Raw genomic sequence first — 23517 nt, 5'->3', positions numbered from 1 at the left:
CCACTGAAAACTATAAAATATCACTGAGAAAAAATTTAAAAGACCTAAATGAACTGGAAAGATACATTGTGCTTATGGGGAGCCTGGGTGGCTCAGTCAGTTAAGCATCCAACTTAGCCTCAGGTCATGATCTTGCGGTCTGTGGGTTCAAGCCTTGTGTCAGGCTCAGTGCTGGCAGCTCAGAGCCTGGGGCCTGCTTCGGATTCTGTGTCTCCTCTCTCTCTCTAGCCCTCCCCCACTCACACTCTGTCTCTCAAAAATGAATAAATGTTAAAAAAAAAAAAGTGAAAGATACATTGTGTTTATTATCAGAAGATACAATATTGTTGTGTCCCAGCATGTTATTTTGTAGAAAATTGTAAGTTGATTCTAAAACTTACATGGAAATGTAAGAAACCTAAAATGGCCAAAAACAACTTTGAAAAAGAATATCAAAGTTAAAGGATCTGACTTCAAGACTTAGTATAAAACTACTACAATCAAGACAATGTGGCACTAGTGCAAAGATAGACAAATAAATCCATGAAACAGAGAGTCTAGAAATAGATTCACATTATGTAAACAACTCATTTTTTTTTTTTTTTGCTTTTGCCTCTTCCTTTTTTAAAATAGGGTTTATTTTTTAGAGCAGATTTAGGTTCCCAGTAACATTTAGCAGAAAGTACAGAATGTTGGGGTGCTTGGGTGGCTCAATCAGTTAATTGCCTGATTCTTGGTTTCAGCCCAGGTCATGATCTCATGGTTCAAGAGTTTGAGCCCCATGGCAGGCTCCATGCTGACGGTGCAGAGCCTGTGTAGGATTCTCTCTGTCTTCTTTCTCTCTGCCCCTCCACTGCTCACTCTCTCTCAAAATAAATAAATTAAAAAAAAAAAAATTTTAGGGGCGCCTGGGTGGCGCAGTCAGTTAAGCGTCCGACTTCAGCCAGGTCACGATCTCGCGGTCCGTGAGTTCGAGCCCCGCGTCGGGCTCTGGGCTGATGGCTCAGAGCCTGGAGCCTGTTTCTGATTCTGTGTCTCCCTCTCTCTCTGCCCCTCCCCCGTTCATGCTCTGTCTCTCTCTGTCCCAAAAATAAAAATAAACGTTGAAAAAAAAAATTTTTTTTTAAATTTTTTAATCTTAAATTTAAAAACAAAGTACAGAATGTTTCCACAGACAAGTGATTTTTAACAAAGATAGAAAAGCAATTTGGTGGAGAAAGGATCATCTTTCAATAAATAGTGGGAATAACTCCATATCTGTATGCAAAAAAAAGGGGGGAACTTTGATCCATATCTCACACTATGTGTAAAAATTAATTCAAAATGGATCAACGGCATAAATGTAAAATGTAAAACTGGGAAATTTCTACAAGAAAATATAGGAGAAAATCTTTGTGCCTTTGGATTAAGTATTTCTTAAATACATCAAATGATCAATTAAAGGAAAAATGGCAAATTGAACTTCATAAAAATTGAAAACAACTTCTTGTCAAAAGACACTGTTTAAGAGGATGAAAAGAAAAGCCACAGAGTGGGAGAAAATACTTGCAAATCACTTATAAAGTACTTGTCTCCAGAATAAAGAACTCTCAAAATTCAATAATAAGAAAAAAAAAATTAAATTGGGCAAACGATTTGAATAGACAGTTGACCAAAGAAGATATATGAATAGCAAATAAACTCATGATAGGGTGTTCAACATCATTAGTCATTAGGGAAATATAAATTAAAGCCACAATGAGATACCTCTTCATATCTATTAGAATGGCTAAAAGTACAAGGGCTAACCATACCAAGTGCTAGTGAGGATGTGGAGAACTAAAACACTCATACACTGCTAATGGAAATGTAAAATCAGTTTATTGTTTCTTAATAAACATACACCTATCATATGATTCAGCCATTCCACTTCTAAGCATTATCCAAAAAAAATAAAAGTATATGTCTACTTGTTCATGAATATTCATAGCAGCTTTATTTGTCAGAGCCAAAAACAACAAACAATCTAAATTTCCAACAAGTGAATAAATAAACCAGTTTTGGCATATCCACATAAAAAAGTACTCTCAAAAAAAATAAAGAATTAACTATAGACACAATAACATGGATTGATCACAAAATAGCAAGAGACAAGCAAGACAAAAATGAGTAAAACTCCCAACACAGAAGAAACACACAGAAATACCCATCTCCTGGGTTTCCCCTGAAAGAGGTATATTTGCATACTTTAAAAGCTGCTGCCTGAGCATCTGGTTTCCAATCAGCCTGAATCTAGATGCTGCCTGAGATCTTCCCCTTTGGGATAATAACAAGTCTTGACACACCTTTAACTACTGGGAGCCACTAAAAATAAAGCAGACTGTTTGGACCATCACAAAGGTTTGAGAGACAACCAAGAGGTAGGGCAGAATTGAATAAGTTTCATCTCCTACATGAGGCCACCCCTTCAAGACAGAGAGTTGGCTGTTTTATCTAATGCACAGAAACCAATGCAGAGAGTCAAAGCAAACTAAAAAACAGAGGACTATGAATGACATAAAGGAATAAGATAAAACTCCAGAAAAATGAGTATAAACTGTATGGCTCCATGGATATAAAATTCTGGAAAATGCAAACTAACCCTTAATGATAGAAGACAAATCAGTAGTTGCTGGGGACAGGGAGGGAGATTATAAAGGGGCATAAGAAAACTTTTGGGAATGATGGATATGTTCATTACCTTGATTATGATCATTTCACATGTATATTTATATGTAAAAACCTGCAAATTGTATACTTTACAGCAATTGTAAAGTACACTTTCCTAGCAAATTACTGTATGTCAATTACACCCCAATAAAGATTTATAAAAATAATCAGTGTTAATTTTTAAACAATCTAAAGTACAAGATAAGAAGGATAAGCCAGGGCAATGTCATGAATTAAATTTTTCCTAATACAGTTAGGAGTAAATAATATGCACTTACATAGTACAGTGAATACACAGGTTTAATTTAAAGGGTGTTTTGTTTTGTTGCTTTTTTTCCCCCACTAGATACATTTGGAAGACAAATGTCTATATTATTTTTAATTTCCCTATATTCTAAAAGTAATCTTATTGGGGCACCTGGGTGGCTCAGTTGGTTAAGCATCCAACTCTTTATTTCAGCTCAGGTCATTATCTCATGGTCATGAGACCAAGGCCTGTATCAGGCTCCACGATGGGCATGGAGCTTAAGATTCTCTTCTTCCTCTTCCTCTTCCTTCTCCTCCTCCTCCTCCTCCTCCTCCTCCTCCTCCTCCTCCTCCTCCCTCTGCCCTTCCCCCTCCCCTGCACTTGCACACATGCACACACACTCTCTCTCAGAAAGAAAAAAAAAAATTTAGACGTGATCTTATAGAGGTGCCTGGATGGTTCAGTCAATTGAGTGTCTGACTCTGGCTCAGTTCATGATCTCATGGTTTATGGATTTGAGCCCCATATCAGGCTCTGTGCTGGTAGCTCAGAGCCTGGAGCCTGCTTTGGATTCTGTGTCTCCCTCTCTCTCTGCCCCTCCACTGCTCATGTGCGCGCTCTCTCTCTCTCTCTCTCTCTCTCTCTCTCTCTCTCTCTCTTTCAAAAATAAATAAAACATTTAAAAATTTTTAAAAAAAGAAGTGATCTTATTAATTTTTTCAAAGGAGGTACCAAACAGATTTTGTGTTTCCTAAAGACAGCCAAACAAAAACAAAAATTATGGGGAAAATAAAATTAGCAATCCAACATGCAAGAACAAACTTGCTACAGACAAGTAGCATCTCAAACTATTGGGGAAGGAAATAAAGCCTTACCAGATAAAATTCTTCTAGGAATAATTTTTAAGGGTGGGTCATATTTTATCTCAGATTTTTAACCTAGCAGTATCAAGATTTATTCCTCTAAATCTTGCCACCTTTCCCAAATGATTATTTAAAACCATGAGTGGACATTGAGTTTAAATAAATTATCATTATTTCATTATCCTAAGATAATGAGGCAGTTGTTCACATTTGGAGTGTATTCCAAAATCAGATCTTATTGTTTTTAATGTTTTTATTTATTTTTGAGAGACAGGGAGAGAGAAGGCACAAGCTGGGGAAGAACAGAAAGAGACAGAGAATTCAAAACAGGCTCCAGGCTCTGAGTTGTCAGCACAAAGCCCGACGCAGGGCTCAAACCCATGAACCGTGAGATCATGACCTGAGCTGAAGTCAGATGCTTAACTGACTGAGCCACCCAGGCACCTCCAAAATCAGTCAGATTTTTAAGAAGGTCTTCAAAAGACTCAGAGCTGAGGAATAATTCATAATGTTTTGTTTTTTTCAAACAGGATTTAGAGCCCTAATAGGGTTGTTACAAGCTGATGAAATCTCATCAGTGTATACAACAAGGGGAAAAAAACTTACATATTTGTCCACATCCAAAAGGTTTATGAAGACTCACAATACAGAAACTGCTTTTTCAAACTGAACCCTAGAGTTTTGTGCATTTAACTCTACTACGAGTTCTCTAGGTTTGAAGCCAGGTTTTCCAGTATGGTGAATTGGAGAAAACACATGGATATTTATCCCGATCAGTGATTACAAGCTGTAGCAAACTGGGTAAGTGAGTTCTGCTTTCTAGAATTTTCACTGAAAATGGAAGGATTAGCTTAGAAATTTCTCACATCACCATCATTTTGCGACTATGGCTAAAACAAGACAGTATGCTTTCAGCACCATGGACAGTCACAAGAAGTAGGAAAAAGACTGGCTCAAGCAGAAAAGCCAATTATGTTGTTTTAAAAATTGTTATAGCAAAAGTCCATATATAGCTTAATATTTCAAGTTAATGTGGTATTTATGATATGTAAATTTGCCATTTTTATTTTTTGTAACCACCTTTCAAAATTATGAACATCGTAGAACATAACAGAAACATATGCCTTGTGAAGAAAATCTCTATATTATCTAAATGTTCCAATTAATTGTGATTAAAGATTTATTTTTTAAAAAATTCAAAAGATCTAAATGGACAAACAAAACAATTACCAAATATGTAAGTAAAACTACATTATATTTCACACTTCTCTACTCTTCAATTGAATACCAGGAACTTAAAAAGAATAAAATTTCAGTTTTATAAATTAAAAATGTCAGACATATACCAATATTTTTAATCAATTTAAACAACATTGAAGTTTCTATCATAATATATCTTAGAATTTAAAACCAATGTTATCATAAAATATTTTAGGGTAGAGTGCCTTCACATTAAGTAATGCTAACATCCTTCCTATCCAACCTCAATATTTGAAAGCAAATTAAGTCAGGTTAATATGAAAGTCAAATCTACAAGTCTTCAAGGTCAAAGAGAAAGGAGGAAGGAGTCCATCAAAGAAATATTCTATATTTTTTAGTATGTACACTCATGGAGTAGAATATTTTTTAAGTTTCCCTGATTATGGGGAGAAAGGAAGGTCTCCATGGTGTAGTGTGGTTTTATAAATGTATTCATTTGTGTATTAATTATATAAGACTGCTATTTGGAAAACATTGTTATGTTCTGGGGGATACAACAGTGAAGAAATAAATATAGTTCTTCTCACTGTCTAATATTGATCTTCTTGTTAGGACAGTAACTTCACATTTGTTGCAGTGTATAATGAAAAGAGTGAATCTAGAGATAGCAAGAAAGCTTGCTGGACCTCTTCTGAGGAACAGATTTCTACTCTCGCAATACAGAAGGGAAATAGAGAAAAAGAGAAAAGAGAGAACTGGCTGTGTGTTTTCACAAGTGAGAGTTTTCCCTGGTTCTTACCATTTTAGAAGGAAGAAAGGAAGAAGGAAAAAGAGAGACATAGGCATACTATGAATCCACCCACTCACAGACATGGCTCAATGTGAGTCCTGCAACCTGTCAGATTTGTATTCCTCCACCTTGGGGTCAAATGAGGAAGGAAACTAATTTAATGGAATGAGTAATAAAAGAGCACTGAGGTCCTCTCTCTAGGGGAGCACTGTATAACTTTGTATTTAACTTTCTTTTGGGGGGAAATGTCAGTATCAAAATCTAATTTTCATGTCTGGGTAAGCACATAGTTGACCATTATCTTTTCAGCAGATCTGTCTCTCTGAAAGCTCCACCTTTCAAAAGATAATTGAGCCAATCTTGATATTAAATAAAACAAGGACCCATTTATGTTTTGAAGGGAATGGCATCTATTTGCATTACACAGAGGCAAAATTGATAGTTCAAAATTCTAAAATGTGCATGTAATACAGTAATGTGCAGTATTAAGGAAAGCAGAATTGGAGCAAAGACCATCTTACTGCGATTCAAAAGTACAAGGAAAAGGAACACATCTGTCTGGTGTTAGTCACTATTTTCATGGTATCAAAGCACAAAAACTAAAAAGCCAATAAACTGCTTATATTTATTAATTTTCAAGATTTCATGTATAAGAAAATTGATGTATCATAGTAAAATTGATTTAAATCAACCTGTTGATTCATTTACCTAAACAGTTTCACTTTTTAATTTATTAGATAGTATTGAATTGACAATCTAATTTTTCTATATGCAAACCTAAATAGAAAAAAAAATCATCACACCCACACACAATGTATAGTAAAGTAATTCTCTCAATGTGTGAACCATCTAGTCTTACAACTATGAACTGGATAAAAAAGCAGATGAGACCAAACGCCCTTCTTACACCTTAAATACTACAAGAACATCTTTTGTGATCTCATTTATTTATTTGTCAAATATGTACTAAGTATCATTTTTCCTGTCTACCATGGAGACAGGTAGAAGAAATGTCAATTTTCACCCTTGACTTCAGGGGCTTACACTTTAAATGAAAGGGTCATCTTATAGGTCCTGCTAACAGGTGACTTAGGCAGAAATTTTATCCCATTTATTTTCCAATTGGGATATAATCTCTATCCCATATCCCTTGCAATAGGTTGTGATGATCTTAAGGGCAGAAACATTGACACCTTCCATGTAACAATTACTCCAATTCTCAGGGTACATACACCACATATGCAATCGAAAATCAAATATTTTTCTGGTATAAAAATAGTGAGAGACCAGTTTACCCAAAACTCTTTTAATAATAAAATATATTTTGGGATTAGTATTGCTGAGTATTCACCCAGAAATAGTATAAATCATATATTCTGAAACTAAAAGTACTATACAACAAAAATTACCTTATGAATAAACAAATTCTAAAAAAAAATGTTAACATCTTTGTAACATTGTTCTATTTGGCTAAGCTGATGTGACAGATGGGTGATGGTAAACTGAAATTTCGTATTTGCACCTAATTTCCTGTTTAAAAACAAATCAAAACCCACACCACCACACTGAAGTACATTTTTAGTTTATTGCAAGCTGACCAATTTAAGTCAAATCCATGTATTTTGCCTAATGAAACTAAATTTAACTCTATTTCACAATTTGGAGCACCAAAACAACCACTAGTCTTAGAGTCACATGATGTGGTTCAAGACCCAGCTTTGCCACATATTAATTGTCTGACCTTGGGCAACTCCTCTAACTTCTTGATGATTCAGATTCCTCACATGCAAGTTAAAAAGTTAAGATGCAATGCATTCAGCATCTACTCCGTCTCTAAAAGGCCCTACTCTTTTACGACACTGGCATTTACTGAAGCTTTAACACTATCCTCATTCAACCCAAATAATATTCCATTTAATCACAAAACACAACCAACACAAGCCACATCATTATATATCATTCTTGTGAATTCATCCACTTTTACTTGAACATGTAACAAGGCACACAGCACTTTTATGAATTGGCAGAATTTTTTAAAAACCAGTAATTCAGACGGTCACTTTGACCTTTCAAGAGGAAGTTGCTATTGTTCCTCTATCATTTGAAGTTCTAATAGGAAACAGATGACATATTCAAATTGGGTAATTTAAAGGGAAGTTCAGTAAAACTCTGACTATTTGCCAAGATACAAGAAGGGTATAAGAAAAACCACAAGGCATGGTACAATATCTTGGAGCTAGTAACATACCTCATTACCCACCCACCCCGCCCCCCAGAAAGTAGTAAGAGAAGGGAGTGTTGCAGGAAGTTGGAAACAGAGAGGCTATATGGAGAAGACCACCTTACAGGAGCTGTGATCTTAGTTAGAGGGACACAGCCAGCTCAAGGTGACCTTGTAAATAGGAAGATGAAGTAATAAATGCCTTGCCCTCACAATCTCCACTCCCTCCAGTCTCTGGCCAATGCTCCCCATTGGTCAAACCCAATTAGAAACTGAGGCCAAGAGAACCCTGTGGATATATTTCATACAGGTTGGCTTCCTAGAGTACAGACTAGAGAAAGATGAAGAACTAGAGGTGCAAAGGGAAATACCTAACACAAACCGGTTCCCTCTAATTAGGCTAGGTTCTCAAAGAATTATACTGTCCCTCAACTTGATATGAGGCTTCTTTAATGGTGTCATGAGTCAAAGCTACTTGTCTAGTGGGTTCATGCAATATGCTGGATCCCTTCCAAATTCTATGTATTTAATGTTCAAATAATCTTTATTCTGATACTAAGAACCTATTAGAACTCTCTAATGTAGTCATCTGGGATAATTTTAGATCTCAACAGGTTTTCACAAAGAATGTAAGCAAACCAATTGCTTAAATTGGAAGAAATGTCAATGTTGGTAAAGATTGATTTTCTATACTCCTTCTTTCTAATTAGTTGCTTTGGACATCAGTGAGTTGCATGAAAAGAACCACAATGATTTCTCTGATTAAGTAGCTCCAGCAAACTAGAAAGGTTGGAGCACAGCATTATTAACTCTTTGATGGGCTATGTATGTAAAGCCATGCTGAGCTGCACACATTATGAAATGCTCCAGGGGGTAGGAAAATAAAAGTGGATAAAAGGAGGAGGAGCTTCAAAAGGAGGACTTAATTTAAGCCTCTAGTTTAGAAAAGACAAGGAGCATATCTGCCAATGTAGAAAGAAAACTATTGCTAATTGGATACTCGCTGCCATGTACCAGGTGCTATGCTAAGTGTTTTTACATCATATCTCATATAATCTGCATAACAGCCCAGTAAGATATTTTTATTTAGAGCATTTTACATATGTGGAAATTAACTTGCCTAAGGCACTACAAAACAAAATCAAAAAATACAATAATGAGACACTGTTTCAAAAAGGTTTTGATGTAACCTCAGGCATAACACCACCTTTTTACCATTTTTAATCATTGCTGTGTCTTAAAAAGCTATAAAACACAAATAACTTATTCTCCCTATTTATAGCATCAATCTGGAAAAGCAGAATTGACTGCTTCTTTTCACAAATATTTTAAGTGGTTGTCACAGCATTTGGAAGCACACTGGAAAGAGTTAGTCTGTGAAATCTTTTCCCCAGAATAGGCAGACTGGTTTTCTACCACACACTCAGTTCAGAATAGCCCTCTGTTTTCATGCTTAGAAATCAAGCCTCCTCAAGTACACTTGGGGCAGAGGCTATGTCTTGTTCCTTTTGTAATCCTTATAGCACCAAGCACACATATAGGACACAAAATTGGGGTTAAATGAATACTCGTTCAATGAGTAATCAGCATAGCACAGAATGTTGTAAGCAAGAGACTTCAGAAAGAAAGTACACACTCGTTTATTTGCCCAGGAAAAAAAATAAAAATTAAACCAATCTTTTATCATCACTAGTGCTGTGGCATCTAACTTGCTTTTCATGTGGGCCACAGACAAAGTATACAATAGGTGCCATCTATAATGGAGCCTTCCCCACACCCATCACATGTCCACTCAAAACAGACCTCCAAAGAATTAATACAGGAGGAACAGTGCTAAAATGTTATGAACTGGAAAAAGAAGAAGAAAGGTAACATTTGATGTTAATTATGTGTCAGGCATAGTATGTAACACTTTACATGTATTTTCTCATTTATAAGGATAACAATCACTGTCCTCACTTCATAGATGAAGACATTGAGCTTAGAGAAGTGATTTGCCTATGGTCACACAAATAATAAATGATGAGTGACAGAGTAAAGATTTAGCTTAAACTCTAGAAGATAATCATTAAAGGGCAGCCTTATTATCAAAAAAAAAAAAAAAAGAAAAGAAAAGAAAAGACAAGAGATAGGTGCAGCCACTATGGAAAACAGTATGGAGGTTTCTCAAAAAATGTTTAAAAAAGAACTACCATATGATCCAGCAATACTGGTTTGGGGTATTTATCCAAAGAAAACAAAAATACTAGCTCAAAACATTTGCACCCCCCATGTTCACTGTAGCATTATGTACACTAGCCAAAATATGGAAACAAGTGTCCATCAACAGACAAGTGGATAAAGACATCATGGTGTATATATATATACAATGGAGTATTATTCAACCATAAAAAAAAGAATTAAATTGTGCTATTTGCGACAACATAGATGGACCTTGAAGACACTATACTAAGTGAAATAGGTCAAAGACAGAGAAAGGCAAATATCATATCATCCCACTTACACATAGAATCTTAAAAATAAAAAAGCTCATGGATACGGAGAACAGACTGGTAGTTGCCAGAGGTGGGATGGACAAAACGAATGAAGGTGATCAAAAGTACAAACTTCCAGTTATAAAATAATAAATTCTGGGATGTAATGTACAGCATGGTGACCATAGTCAATAATATCGTACTGCATATTTGAACGTTGCTAAGAGAGTAAATCTTACAAGTTCTCATCACAAGACAAAATATATTCTGTAACTTTGTATGGTGACAAATGTTAACTAGACTTAATTGTGATAATCGTTTCACAATATATACAAATTTGAAATTACCCTGTTGTGCACCTGAAATTAATATAATGTTGTATGCATCTCTATTTAAAAAAAAAAAAAAGCAGGCTTTAATATCACTAACGATATAGGGAGTGGGGAACACCAACTTTTGCCTTGGTGACACTGGAGTCATTATTGAGACGACTAATGTATATGAAGCTTGGTTGCTCCCTTACATTGGTGAGGGCATCACAATTAACACCTAGGTTGCCCTAGAAAGACTGGGAGAACATGGAAACAGAAGTCCTAGCTCCATTGCTCTCTGGCTGTGGTTATCTGGGGACATTCATGTTACCTCTCTGAACCTCAGCTTCTAAGTCTGTCAAATGAGGATGACAATACTTTAAGAATCATTCAGGGGATTCAGTCAAAGTGCTTCAAAATCTATAAAGCACTGTGCCACAAAATCGTTGATTATTGTCTACTATTGATAACACTCTCAGCCACCAGCAGGATAGGAGATGCTGCAACATAAAATCCTGAGCCATCACCCCAACATGTTGTACCTTAGGAATGGTTTGTCAAGAGAAAAATCTAATTATTCTTTATAGGTCACAGCTTGGGGACTCTTCATCCAAGGATATAAGGAACCTGAAGGAAGAGATGGGGATAGTTAGAAATGGCAGGTGGGATTTATGCTAATTTTGTAGAACAAAGAAGGGCTTGAAAATAATTTTGGAAAGAGATAATGAAAGTTTATCTCAATTGTTATCATATTCCTCTTCAAGGCCAGAAAAGGGAAGAACCTTTACTAACGATGAAATTAATTATTTTTTTTTATTTTGTTATTTTTTTAAAGTAAATTCTATGCCCAAAGTGGGGCTCGAACTCATGGCCCTGAGATTAAGAGTCACATGCTCTGATGACTGAGCCAGCCAGGTCCCCCTAATTTTTCATTTAAATAATAACACTTTATGGTATTCAGGTAGACCTTGCACTGTTCCAAACTGTATTTGAGATAAGATACCTTACATTTTTTGGTACTACTTTGTGATTTTTCAAAGAATTTCATAGTAATGGTTTCAACTGGTGGTATTTTTATAGTGGTATCATCTTAATTCTACTAAGGAGGAAGACATATATAGAAAAGGTGATAAATTATTTTTATTATGTGCAAGGTTGACTGGATAATTTTAGACCCAAGCTGTTTTCCAAAGCTAGTATTTCTTAACCCTGTTTCCTAATTTTTCCATCTGTAAATAGAGTCAAATAATTCCCCACTGTTTTTCCATTTCTAATAAAATTATGTATGCAAGGTGTTTTGGTAAATTCTAAAGAACTGTTATTATTGCCTATTATCCATCAACTCTGGTAACTGAGAGTATATTTCTTAGTCACTCTAACCCACAACAATTCCAATCAAGATGCAGCCCTAAAGAAACCCCTTTATTTATCTAGGAAGTTTTCACACATAAGGGAAGTCCACACAATGTGCAGACAGGGAGCTGAATTAACTAGAACTCCAGAGGGTCCGCCCAGCTGCTTGGACATCCAAACCTGGCACTGAGCAAATGAACTCCTAAAAATCACAGGAGGTATCAGGGTAAACTCACCCAGCCATCTGACTCACTCACGGCATCTGGGCATGAGAAAATTTTATTTCCCAAATCCCACTTCCCTGCCCCCATCTTCCCTAGCCACACATACAAACAATCTGGACAGTCCATAAGGTAGAGGATAATTTTAGGGGGTTCCCCAGGGCCTGGCTGGCTGCTTTCCAATCATTTCTTTCTGGCCTGTGAAATCAGATGCACTATTTCCTTATACATGAGAAAAAATGAAATCAGTTTCTATTTGCAGAGTGAGATAGAAAAAATGAAAATCGCACACAGCTATGTCACAGAAAGGACCTTCCTTAAGCTGGAGGAGAGGAAGGAAGCAAAAGAGAAATTCAAAGGAAAAAGTAGTTTGATTTGTTAACCCCTGAAAATCAGGGTCCCACGCACTTGGTCTCATGTACATAGCACATTTAAGGTTTTGGAACAAAGCTGGTAAATAAAATCAATGAGATTTCTGAATTCATGTTAAACAATGGTCATGTGGTTTAATCATCATGGCCCTTCTAGAAGCAAATCATTGTGTGTTTTCCTGTGTGTAGCTCTGTACATGCATCTGACCACTCCCATACCATCCTTCTTTCTCCTAACAGACACACAACACATTTTAACATACATGAAATTTGGCTAAAATGAACATCAAGAATAAGCTGTTGGACCAAAAAAAAAAAAAAGGCAAAGGCCTAGGGCATTAGATTTCACAAATGGCCTACACTGATTCAAAAATGGAATATGAAAGGACACTGATTAAGGATTATATAGACCAATATTCTGTACCTAAATGTGATTACAAATGAAATCATCTTATCACATACCCAAATTTTCCTGGCCACATAAACCCACCTCCACCCTGAGAACATCAGATTCTCTTCCAAGGATCCCTCCTTCCTTGGTATTGGTAGGTGTCCTCCGGGGGAAATTACATCATCTGAGCTGTCGAACCAGTCCAGGCAACCATAGGATGCACTGGCTCTAGGTTGCCCATGTGCCTGAATTACTACTGCAGGAGACTACTTACTGCTGCTCTGCCCAGGCCATCAGAGCTCCCCTTGCACTGAAAGGGTTCCCTCCTCTGAGTTCTACTCTCTGAATGACATACGATGACCCTGTTGTGGGGCCAAGTTCTTTTTTCTGACACAGGGTAGCTAGGCTCAGGGGACAGACAGAAAGGGGAGGGAGTTCAAATAACAGCCACTATATATTTCTGCAGCATACAATCCTGGACTCTCAGACTTTCTTCAGAGCCCCGCAATCCCTCCTTGCAATTTGCCTCATGCCACTGAAATCTGCTCATGCCCTGCCCCCGATGTTGATAGAATTTCATTCATAAACTCATTTAAGCTTAGTCCTTAAATGAGTCCTTAGAAAGTAGAGATTTCCTTAAGTAAATCCCTAGGTACGAGTGGAGTCCAGGGCTTACTGCACAGGGGCTGAAGCTCGAGTTATAAATTATGACTGCTTCATATTTCCTTCTCTACCTTTGAAACACAAGTATTTCTATTCTTGACCATCCATACTATCCTTGACAGTCCATTCACCAACAGATTCTTGCATGCCCAGGATGCTAAGTAGGCACCTCCTTTTTCTGTGCTCTCCATCACAGCATCAGTAACAGCAATTCACATTTGTATAATGCTTGACATTTTATGAAGGACTTTCACATTTATTACCACACTGGAGCCTCACATCATTTCTGGGAGTAGAGCAAATCGAATATTGTTACTTTCATTTCAGAGCTATAAAAATTGACACTCAGTGAGGTAAGGAGATTTCCCCCAGGAGCATTCGGCCAGTGAGGAAAGGAGCCAGGCTCAGAATCCAGATCTTAAGACTCCCATTGTAGGTTCTTTGCGATGCATAATGCTGCCACCCTTTAGTTTTCAGTCCCGTGTGCGTCTCTGTAGGCACCCTCCCTTGACTTCTAGCCGAGTTCAAATAATCTCCATGAAAGTAAATTTCCATGCTTTCAGGCCATCCAACAGCTTCCTGAGAAGCAGGGCATCATTACTCCCTCTTTCCCACTGGAAATATGATAAGAAAGCCCACCGGGTAAGTGTTCTTGGAGTAAATTAATTTTGGAATAATCTAACCTGACCTCCAGCCAGAATTCTCTACCAACAGCATGCAACATAAAAGTCTGATGAATAAAATCTTGACTTATAGCATGGATTTGCTTCACTTCACTTATTTTGAGGACACATGTTTGCAAACCAATTGCAAAATACTGTGTTTAATTATATTGCAATCTATGGTTGAATTTCATTCAAATAGCATTTATAATTGGTACATTTTTCAAGTACTGCTTCTGCCAGAGTTGTATGTAAAAGTACATTACCGTCATTGGTACAACTGCAGTCCAACTTAGCATCAATATACATCCCATAGATTAGGGGGTAAGTCACTAAAGGACAGTGGCTGTCACATTTCCATAAAATACAATTAAATATATTCAGAAATAAATTGGTTCCCAGATTTTGCTAAAACAGCATATGGCATATTTTCAAAATTAATGAGCACTGATTGAGCACCTAGGTTGTGCTCAGCACTGTGGAGAATTCAGAAAAGCATAAAGTATGTCCTAAGATAGTCAAAGGAGAGAGAGACCCCAGGGTATTGGGATCAAGGTGAAAGTATATTTTGGAAACAAAAGGTGAGAGTATATAATTATCATCATTTTCTCATTTGTCAATTACTACATGCCAAACACTATGCTTAGTATTTTGTTTGAATTACCTTATTTAATCCTCATTAACAACTCAATGAGATAGCTACTGTTATTATCCCAGTTTTATAAAGAATAAAAGTGAGATGCAAGGATGTATTTTATTTAAGGTCACATAGCTCAGAAGTGGAGGAGCCCAGACTGGAAACCAAGTATCTGATTCTCCAGCCTGTGTACTCTTAGCCTCTTCCCTGTAATTGGAGAAGGCTCGTGAAGGGCTGGATCCTTACTATGGAATTAGGTAGGGTTTGGTTAGGAAAAATGGAAAAAATTAAGATAGGTCATCATACTAAAGGATAGGACAAGTAGCCTAAACAAAGGCACAGGGTCAAGAATTTGTATATGACCTATGAGGATCCCTGAAGAAAATTAATGGCAGGAAGTAAAGTTAGCTAGGCAGAGTAAGACATTTAACAACAGCACCTTAAAAATACCCTAGGTAGAACTTAAAGACTTGAGCCTTTGGATACAGAAAGTCACACAGGCAGACTCTTACGTAGGAAAGTGACAATGAAAAGGAATTGCGGTATACTAGCAGCATATTCAGGAAAAGGGGAGAAGAGGGAAACTTGAAAGAAGCAAACTGATCATTACTTATTGTGAAATCCCCTACAGACCCTACAACTCCTTGGTCATAGTACATAATCAATAAATGTTTGTCAGGAGTGCCTGGGCAGCTCAGTCAGCTAAGCGTCCAACTCTTGATTTCAGCTCAGGTCGTGATTCCATGGTTCATGAGTTCAAGCCCCAAGTCGGGCTCTACACTGACAGCACAGAGTCTCTTTCTCTCCCTCTATCTCTCTCTCTGCCCCTCTCCCACCCACGCATGCTCACTCACTAGCTCTCTAAATTAATTAAATAAATAAATAAATAAATAAATAAATAAATAAATAAATAAATATTCTTTTAAATGTCTTTCTAAAAATAAGTAAATAAATCCTTGTCATATCAGTATACAAAGGCTAGTAGGGATAAAAAGAAAGGTGTAAGTCCAAGAAAGAATCTGTGGGAGTCACTGACAGATTGTTCATGAAATAAAAAGAAAGCAAAAAATGGCACCAAAGTGCTACTCTAGGAAAATATGTGGTGCTTTTGGCTGACAATCGAGTTGGAAACGAGAAGTGGGTTCCAGCCGGGTACAGGGGAATGATGGGTCCTCCATTTTGGTTTGAAAGTGTAGAGGTTTGAAAGGGATATAGAATACTTAATATATTATAGGTATGTAGAGAAATAGGCCTAGAATACACTTAAGATTCTCCAAGGGTAGAAAGCATAGTCCTTACTCATCACAAAATTCAGACAGATAAAAGCTGTCATTTTATTTATGGGACACTTCGATAGGCAACTCCAAGTAGGTAGAACTTTTTAAATACAAACGTCACTACTAGACCTATTGTATTTTATCAAAGACTTGTGAAGTAAAGAAATTCATAACGTACAAGAATACTATTACAAATTGAAAAGAACTAAGCAAAAGGAAATAAATCAAAGAGTGAAGCTCCTATCCCTGCTCCTCTTGACATGCAGACAGCACTGGCCATTTGAACACCAGCCTTTACTTATCAAAATACAAAAAGGAAAAAATCATGTAATGGTCTCTCAGCAAGAAGCCATTAGACAGATCTAATCATAATGGGACCAAATATTCCTATAAATGAAATGCATGCATTTAGGACCACAAGCAGAGTTTAAAAGCAGCTAACACAAAAGGTAAGTAGAGTTGCCTTTGCGTACACAATGGCTCAGATGTGATAGAGCAATCCAATTGGCCCTCAAACAAACTGAATTGTGAATTTACAAGACAAACTCAGTATCCATTAGCTTAAAATTCAAATGACCCTCATCGAAAGCCCAGCTGTGGCAACAGGAGCTATTATTCTCAAACTTCTCTCTTATGATCAAGCACCAACATCCAATCACTGAAGCTACAGCCTTATCCAAATTAGTTGCTTTCAAAACAACCTGACCACATGGTTCATTCTTTAGATGCTTGAAGCCCACCAGAATGACCAAGTGGATGAGAGCATGTAAGATTCATTTAAACAAAGGAGCTCATTGTAATGAACAAAATCAAAATCCTTACCAGGCAAATTAGAGGGGGAAAAAAGACTGCTTGAAAATCTAAGTTCTTTCAAGAGGGAAAGGTTGGGGTCAATTAAAATATAAAAAATGGAAAGATCCGTAAATGTAACCTAGGGAGTAATTCAGCTAGTGGGACATGTTTGTCGTTAGTAGATGCAAAGAGAAATAAATTGAAATCCAACTACAGTGTTCTAAATAAAAAGCACATCATAAAATATGCTCAGGTAACATGCCAAACCTATAACCCAATTTAGAGGCAGAATATTTATCAAAGGTTATTTGGTAAATTAGTTGTTTGAAACCCTGGAAATATTTTCTCCCAAGAAATAAGGCTGTTCATGGTGACTGGCTTCCCATGGTAGACCACAAAACTCTCCTAATGTATAGTGTAATAATGTGTAAGTATAGTACTGGAATAATGAGGGAACACAAATTGTTCTGTAAAAATAGAATCTTACCATCCTCTATAGCAGTGCTTTTCAAATTATGAGTCACAACTCATGAAATCAATTCAGCAGGTCTTTCCCTGTTTAATTCTTAATAGAATGGAAGAAATGGAATGGAAAGGACAGAACTGCAAAGATCAAAGTACAACCCCTGTCATAAGTAAAAGTGTTATTCTTGAAACTTAATTTCAATGTTATAGGTATAAATAGCTATGTGCATTCAGGATTGCAATGTAAAATATATTTCTTACTGTGGCTCACAGTTAAAACAGTTTGAATGTCTTTTAGGAAGGCTTCCATGGGGTGCCTACCACAAAGCTAGGGTTTAATAAATAACATTTGTTAAATGAGTGAGTGAGTGAGTGAGTGAGTGAACCGGTGAACACATGAAGAGTGAATAAACAGGACGCCAGTGATACAACTCTCTCAGTCACAGACCTGACACTTGCAGAGGAAAGCTTGCTCACTCCATCATTTCCATACTAGTGAGGCAGTGGGGACAGATAGCTGTCCAACTTCAATTCCCTATGGGTGTCTCCCTTGGCCTGGGACAGGATCTCTGCCACAATAGGGACCATTAAGCAGGAAAGATGGGGGACAAGGCTTCTACAATTGAGTGGGATTGGAGTCTAGGGGCTGGGTTATGATGGGAGGAGGGGAATGGTAAGATAGGGTTGCCAGATTTAGCAAATAAAGATACAGGGTGCTGGTTAAATTGGAACTTCAGAGACATCACAAATAGTTTAAGGGCAAAGGAAATCATGAACCTCCAGAATGAGATCAGTTTGATCCATCATGTGATGCAAAATGATGTGTACAATACTCTGGTGGGTGCTGTGGAAAGAAAAATTACTTAGTTCTTGATCCTGAAGAGGTCAGAGGTGCATAGGCAAGGACCTCAGCAATGACCATGCATGGAACACTATTCTAAGTACTTTCCAGGCACCAACCCATTTAACCCTCACCACCTGCATTCGACAATGCTATTATCTCCATTGAAGACAGACAACTGAAGCATGGAGAAGTTACAAGAGAAAGATGTCCTAGGTCTCCTATAGAAACAAACAGTATTCAGGGGGCCTGCAGTCGAGGGCTGGTTATTGTCCAAGGGGCTGGATCTGGAGGCGAAATTTGAGAGGAACCTTGCAGAGAGAGGAAACATCAATAGACGAATTGGTGGAAGAAAACTCCAGGCAGAGCAACAGCTTAGTGGTGAGAGGACATGACCAAGAAATGGATGTAGACAAAAGTTTGCTAGTGTGCTAGGAATACAGTAAGAAGGAAAGACTGGACAAGAAAATTTAGGTAGTGACCACACTGTCTAGGGGAAACTGCATCCCCTATGGCATCTGCATGCAGTGGGAACCACCAAAGAATTGGGGGTATATAAATGGACACTGTGTTCAGTCGGGCTATTAAAGAAAATGACTTTGGCAATGGTCCAAAAGATCGAGCGGATGAGCCAGAACTCAGAGGCCAGGAAAAGATCAGGTGAGTCAATGCAGCTCGCTGGCAAAGCACTGTGGAATCAGAGTCCAGGATCAGATCCTCGGTAGGAAGTAACCTTGGACAATTCAGGTAATGACCCTGAGCCCTGGCCTCCTCACTTCTAAACAGGGATGACAACACAACTTACCTCATAATGTCATTGGGGAATAAAACAGGACGTGCAGGAAGTGCCTCATAAGTGGAAACTAGCTATAAAGGGTTATGGTGATTGAACTGAATCTTTCCCTTAACAATTCCTCTGAGTTCAACCAGCCTTTGATCGAACATTTCCAAGAGTAAGGTACTCATGCCATCCCAGTGGTAACACAGTGATGATGAAAGAATGTTAGAATGAAACAATGAGGGTGTTTACCTTTCCTATTTCCAAAGAGAAAGAGTATGGCTAGGAATAAAACTGAGGTAGAAAACAAAAAACAAAAACACCAAATACCAAGTAACCATAGTTGAAGAAGGTAGGTGAACTTTGAGATCCTCACTCTAGCACATACTAAAGTGACCTTAACCAAATTATTCAAACTCTATAAACTTTGACTTTTCTCATCTGTAAAGTATATGGTTGTAAACACCTATATCGCGAACCTATTAGGGAAGATAGCTGAGATTGTGTATATTATGCCCTTAGAACAATGCCCACCAGAGTAAACAATAAATGACAGTTATTATGTATTATGTATAAATTAAAATAAAGCTATAGTCACAGTTAGGCAGCAATACCGGTGGAAATAAGAAAACAGAATGTGGAAATAAGTAGAACATAATACATGAGGTATGACAATTCTAGAGACCACATCCAGAAACAGTGGCATGGAATTGAACACCCCTTTTCTGTACAGCCAGATGTGTTCTCCCCAGTGGATGTGGCTCCTGAAAGGTACCCCTCCGGGTTAGATGATGAAGTATCACAGCATTAAAAATGCAGGTTTGCAGGGGCACCTGTGTGGTTCAGTTGGCTAAGCATCTGACTTTGGCTCAGGTCATAATCTCACAGCCTGTGGGTTCAAGCCCCGCGTCGGGCTCTGTGCTGACAGACAGAGCCTGGAGCCTGTTTTGAATTCTGTGTCTCCCTTTCTGTGTCTCCTTTGCCCCTACCCCACTAACATTCTGTCAAAAATATTAAACATTAAAAAAAATTTTTTTTCAGTGCAGGTTTGCTGACTGAGGGAAGGGGGTCCAGAAGGAGAAAAAGCAGTTGCCTCTGACTTTATAATTCTCCTGCCACTTTCTGCTCTTAAACCAGACTCCATCATTGACTATCATGAAGGCACAATGCAAAGGTTCATAATATGTCAGAGCCAACAGGGGCAGGAATGGAGGTCAGGGCCAGACGTCCATCCATCTGAGCCCACAGGACACACATAAGTAGGACGTGCTAGGTCTGAAACCACCATTCTGTGCTTACAATGTCCTACTTTTCTAGACGTCAGAATATCCAGCAAGCCCACTCTTTCTGCAGAAGCTATGCAAGTATGGTGAGGCATACAAACATTATCCCAAAAATCTAACCAGTGCTCAAGGCACTGCTGTGACCGAGGTAAACTTCTTATCCTTTCGGGGGTTTTTTTCCTTGAAATTTTAATAATTCTTTCTCAAAGACTTGGTTTGTAAACTTAAATACTTGACTAAGAAAAAGTAAAGGGAAGATGAACAACATGATCATGAAGACACTGTGTTCCAAATACACAGCATTGGTCCTTAGCCTCTGCCAATGACACAACAAGGTATGCATTCGACTTGTTTTCCAGCCACAGTGACTTTCTGCCTCTGTGTTCTCCATACCAGTCACCTGTTCGCCCTTGTCAGACACCTGCAAACACACACGAGGTCCTGTCGGGATCCAGTACCCTTTCAGGTACTGTGCAGAATCTCCTCTGTGCAAACCAAACTGGCCTGGGTAGGAAGAACCTACATTCGTGGCCACCTCCTAACCAAAATGGAACCAAAGGCCATTCCTTATGAAAACATCCACCTCCTCTCGTGACCCCCCTGACACTAAAGGTAGCCTCCAAAGTTAGAATGAGAGCATTTGGTGGAAATGAAAAGTTGCCTAAATTTTCTCATGTCCTAGCACTTTCGCTTTTAGGAAATGAATATTTAGAAAGGCTTAAGAATATCTTTCTTACACATTTCTCTCCCTCCCAAATATAGAGGCCTCAACAAATGCCTCTTCATTTATGAGTAAGAATGTGTTGCCTGAGAAGAAAGCAACCTCAAAACACATTCCATACTCAGTCATTCACCTCTTTGAGCAGATGTACTCTTATAGGTGGGGAAGGGATGATCTCTTAACTCTTCTAGCAACACTGATTAAAAGTGATACCTGCTGGGGTGATTCAGCTAACACTGGATCAATCATTTGTAGAAAGAGGGAGAGAGCAGAAAGGACTCTGGCTCCTGCCCCCAGCAAATAGCACAAAGCAAGATAATATGGAGTTAGCAAGGACAGAGGGGATTCCCTTTCCCCAGAGCTCTTCAAAGACAAAAGAGCCGGGGCACCTGGGTGGCTCAGTCGGTTGAGCGTCCGATGTCAGCTCAGGTCATGATCTCGAGGTCCATGAGTTCGAGCCCCGCATCGGGCTCTGTGCTAACAGCTCAGAGCCTGGAGCCTGTTTCAGATTCTGTGTCTCCCTCTTTCTCTGACCCTCCCCCCATTCATGCTCTGTCTCTCTCTGTCTCATAAATGAATAAACGTTAAAAAAAAAAAAGACAAAACAGCCACTCATTTTCTTAATTGTCTAAGTACGTCTCTGATTACTTTTTAAGTCTCCCTCAAACCAGCCATGATTGAGAGCCATTTATTCCAAGAAATCAAGGTGGGGCATCTATTGGCTAGAAGATAAAACAGGAATAAACAAACAAAGACAACAAAATTGCTTGATGTGGGTTGGTAATTTAAGAACAAAAATCCATGGGGTACCTGGCTGGCTCAGTTGGTGGAGTGTGAGACTCTCGATCTCCAGGTTGTGAGTTCGAGCCCACGTTGGGTGTAGAGATTACTTAAAAGTAAAATCTTTAAAAATAAATAAATAAAAACAAAAATCTAGGGGCGCCTGGTGGCTCAGTCGGTTAAGCATCCAACTTCGGCTCACACTCTGTGAGTTCGAGTCCCACATCGGGGCTCTCTGCTGCCAGCTCAGAGCCTGGACCTGCTTTGGATTCTGTGCCTCCCTCTTTCTCTGCCCCTCCCCCACTCACACTCTGTATCTCTCTCTCTCTCTCTCTCTCTCAAAAATAAATATTTTTTTTAAATTTTTTTTTCAACGTTTTTATTTTATTTTTGGGACAGAGAGAGACAAAGCATGAACGGGGGAGGGGCAGAGAGAGAGGGAGACACAGAATCGGAAACAGCCTCCAGGCTCCGAGCCATCAGCCCAGAGCCTGACACGGGGCTCGAACTCACGGACCGCGAGATCGTGACCTGGCTGAAGTCGGACGCTTAACCACTGCGCCACCCAGGCGCCCCAAAAATAAATATTTTTTAAAAATTAAAAAACAAAAACAAAAATCTAAATACAGTAAAGGACAAGTCAGAGAGAAAAGCAATTCTAAAGGAGCATCTAACCTCTCTGGAGTGACCCCCAAACACTACCTAACATTGACATCACAGAGAGGGAAACGGGCAGAGATGTAACAGGCCAAAGGAGACGGCTAATTTTAGCTGCAGGCCTGAAAAACTTTACTTTTTCAGGCTTTTCATTATTTTCTTTTTAGATTTCAGGCCATCAAGCACCCAAGCATTTCAGTCTGGTTTCTCTCAGTCTGCTGTTGTGTTCCCAGCTCCTCTCCATCACCTTTTATTGAGATCTGCCTGCTTAAAAACCAATCTGTCACACAGCAGAGATCATGGGTTGGGCAATCTGAGCTCTAATATCGAAGGAACGTGGCCATAGAAGGTGGAACACCAACAGTAGCCAAAGGTGAGAAGAGACGCACTAGAAGCCAGGGAAGAGTCTGAGAGTTTGCAGCCTCAAGAGTTGCCTTGCTGAAGGACGAGCTTTCACATCCATGACAGAGGACCCCAAGTTCTGCTTTCTCTGGCCAGCTAGGAAACTGCAGACAGAGAGGTAGCTCCTGGAGGAGCCCCAAGGCTGTCAGGAGGACCAGTCAGGCCCTAGGACTGAGTGAGGAGTACCGAGCAAGAACTCAGGACACTGGCCACTGCCACTACCCTCTGGTCCAGGCCTAGTTGTCAGGCAGTCTGTTGGGGGAGGGTGGTAGATAGAGACAAAGGATACACTCTGTTCCCACTGTGGAGGGAAGGGGGATTGGGGGGGGGGGGGGGTTACCGTGCACAGTGTGAGGCTGTCCCTACGAGCAGCCAATATAGGTTTCCCATAAAACAGTGGCTGCCACCATTTCCCTCAGTAGGACCAGCCAGCCAGCCTTCTCATAAACG

The 23517-nt window shown here is 38.7% G+C and overlaps 1 protein-coding gene across 3 annotated transcripts in view; it reads right to left on the bottom strand.

Annotated features, from left to right (window-relative positions):
* Positions 1–23517, bottom strand: part of RASGEF1B (RasGEF domain family member 1B) — a 597383-nt gene that overhangs the window by 535271 nt on the left and 38595 nt on the right. The gene's annotated exons all lie outside the window — the stretch shown is intronic.

The sequence above is a fragment of the Felis catus genome, chromosome B1 (genome assembly GCF_018350175.1).
Source record: "Felis catus isolate Fca126 chromosome B1, F.catus_Fca126_mat1.0, whole genome shotgun sequence".
NCBI lineage: Eukaryota > Metazoa > Chordata > Mammalia > Carnivora > Felidae > Felis > Felis catus.
The sequence above is the reverse complement of the archived record's forward strand: the minus strand, read 5'-3'. Positions and strand labels throughout refer to the sequence as shown.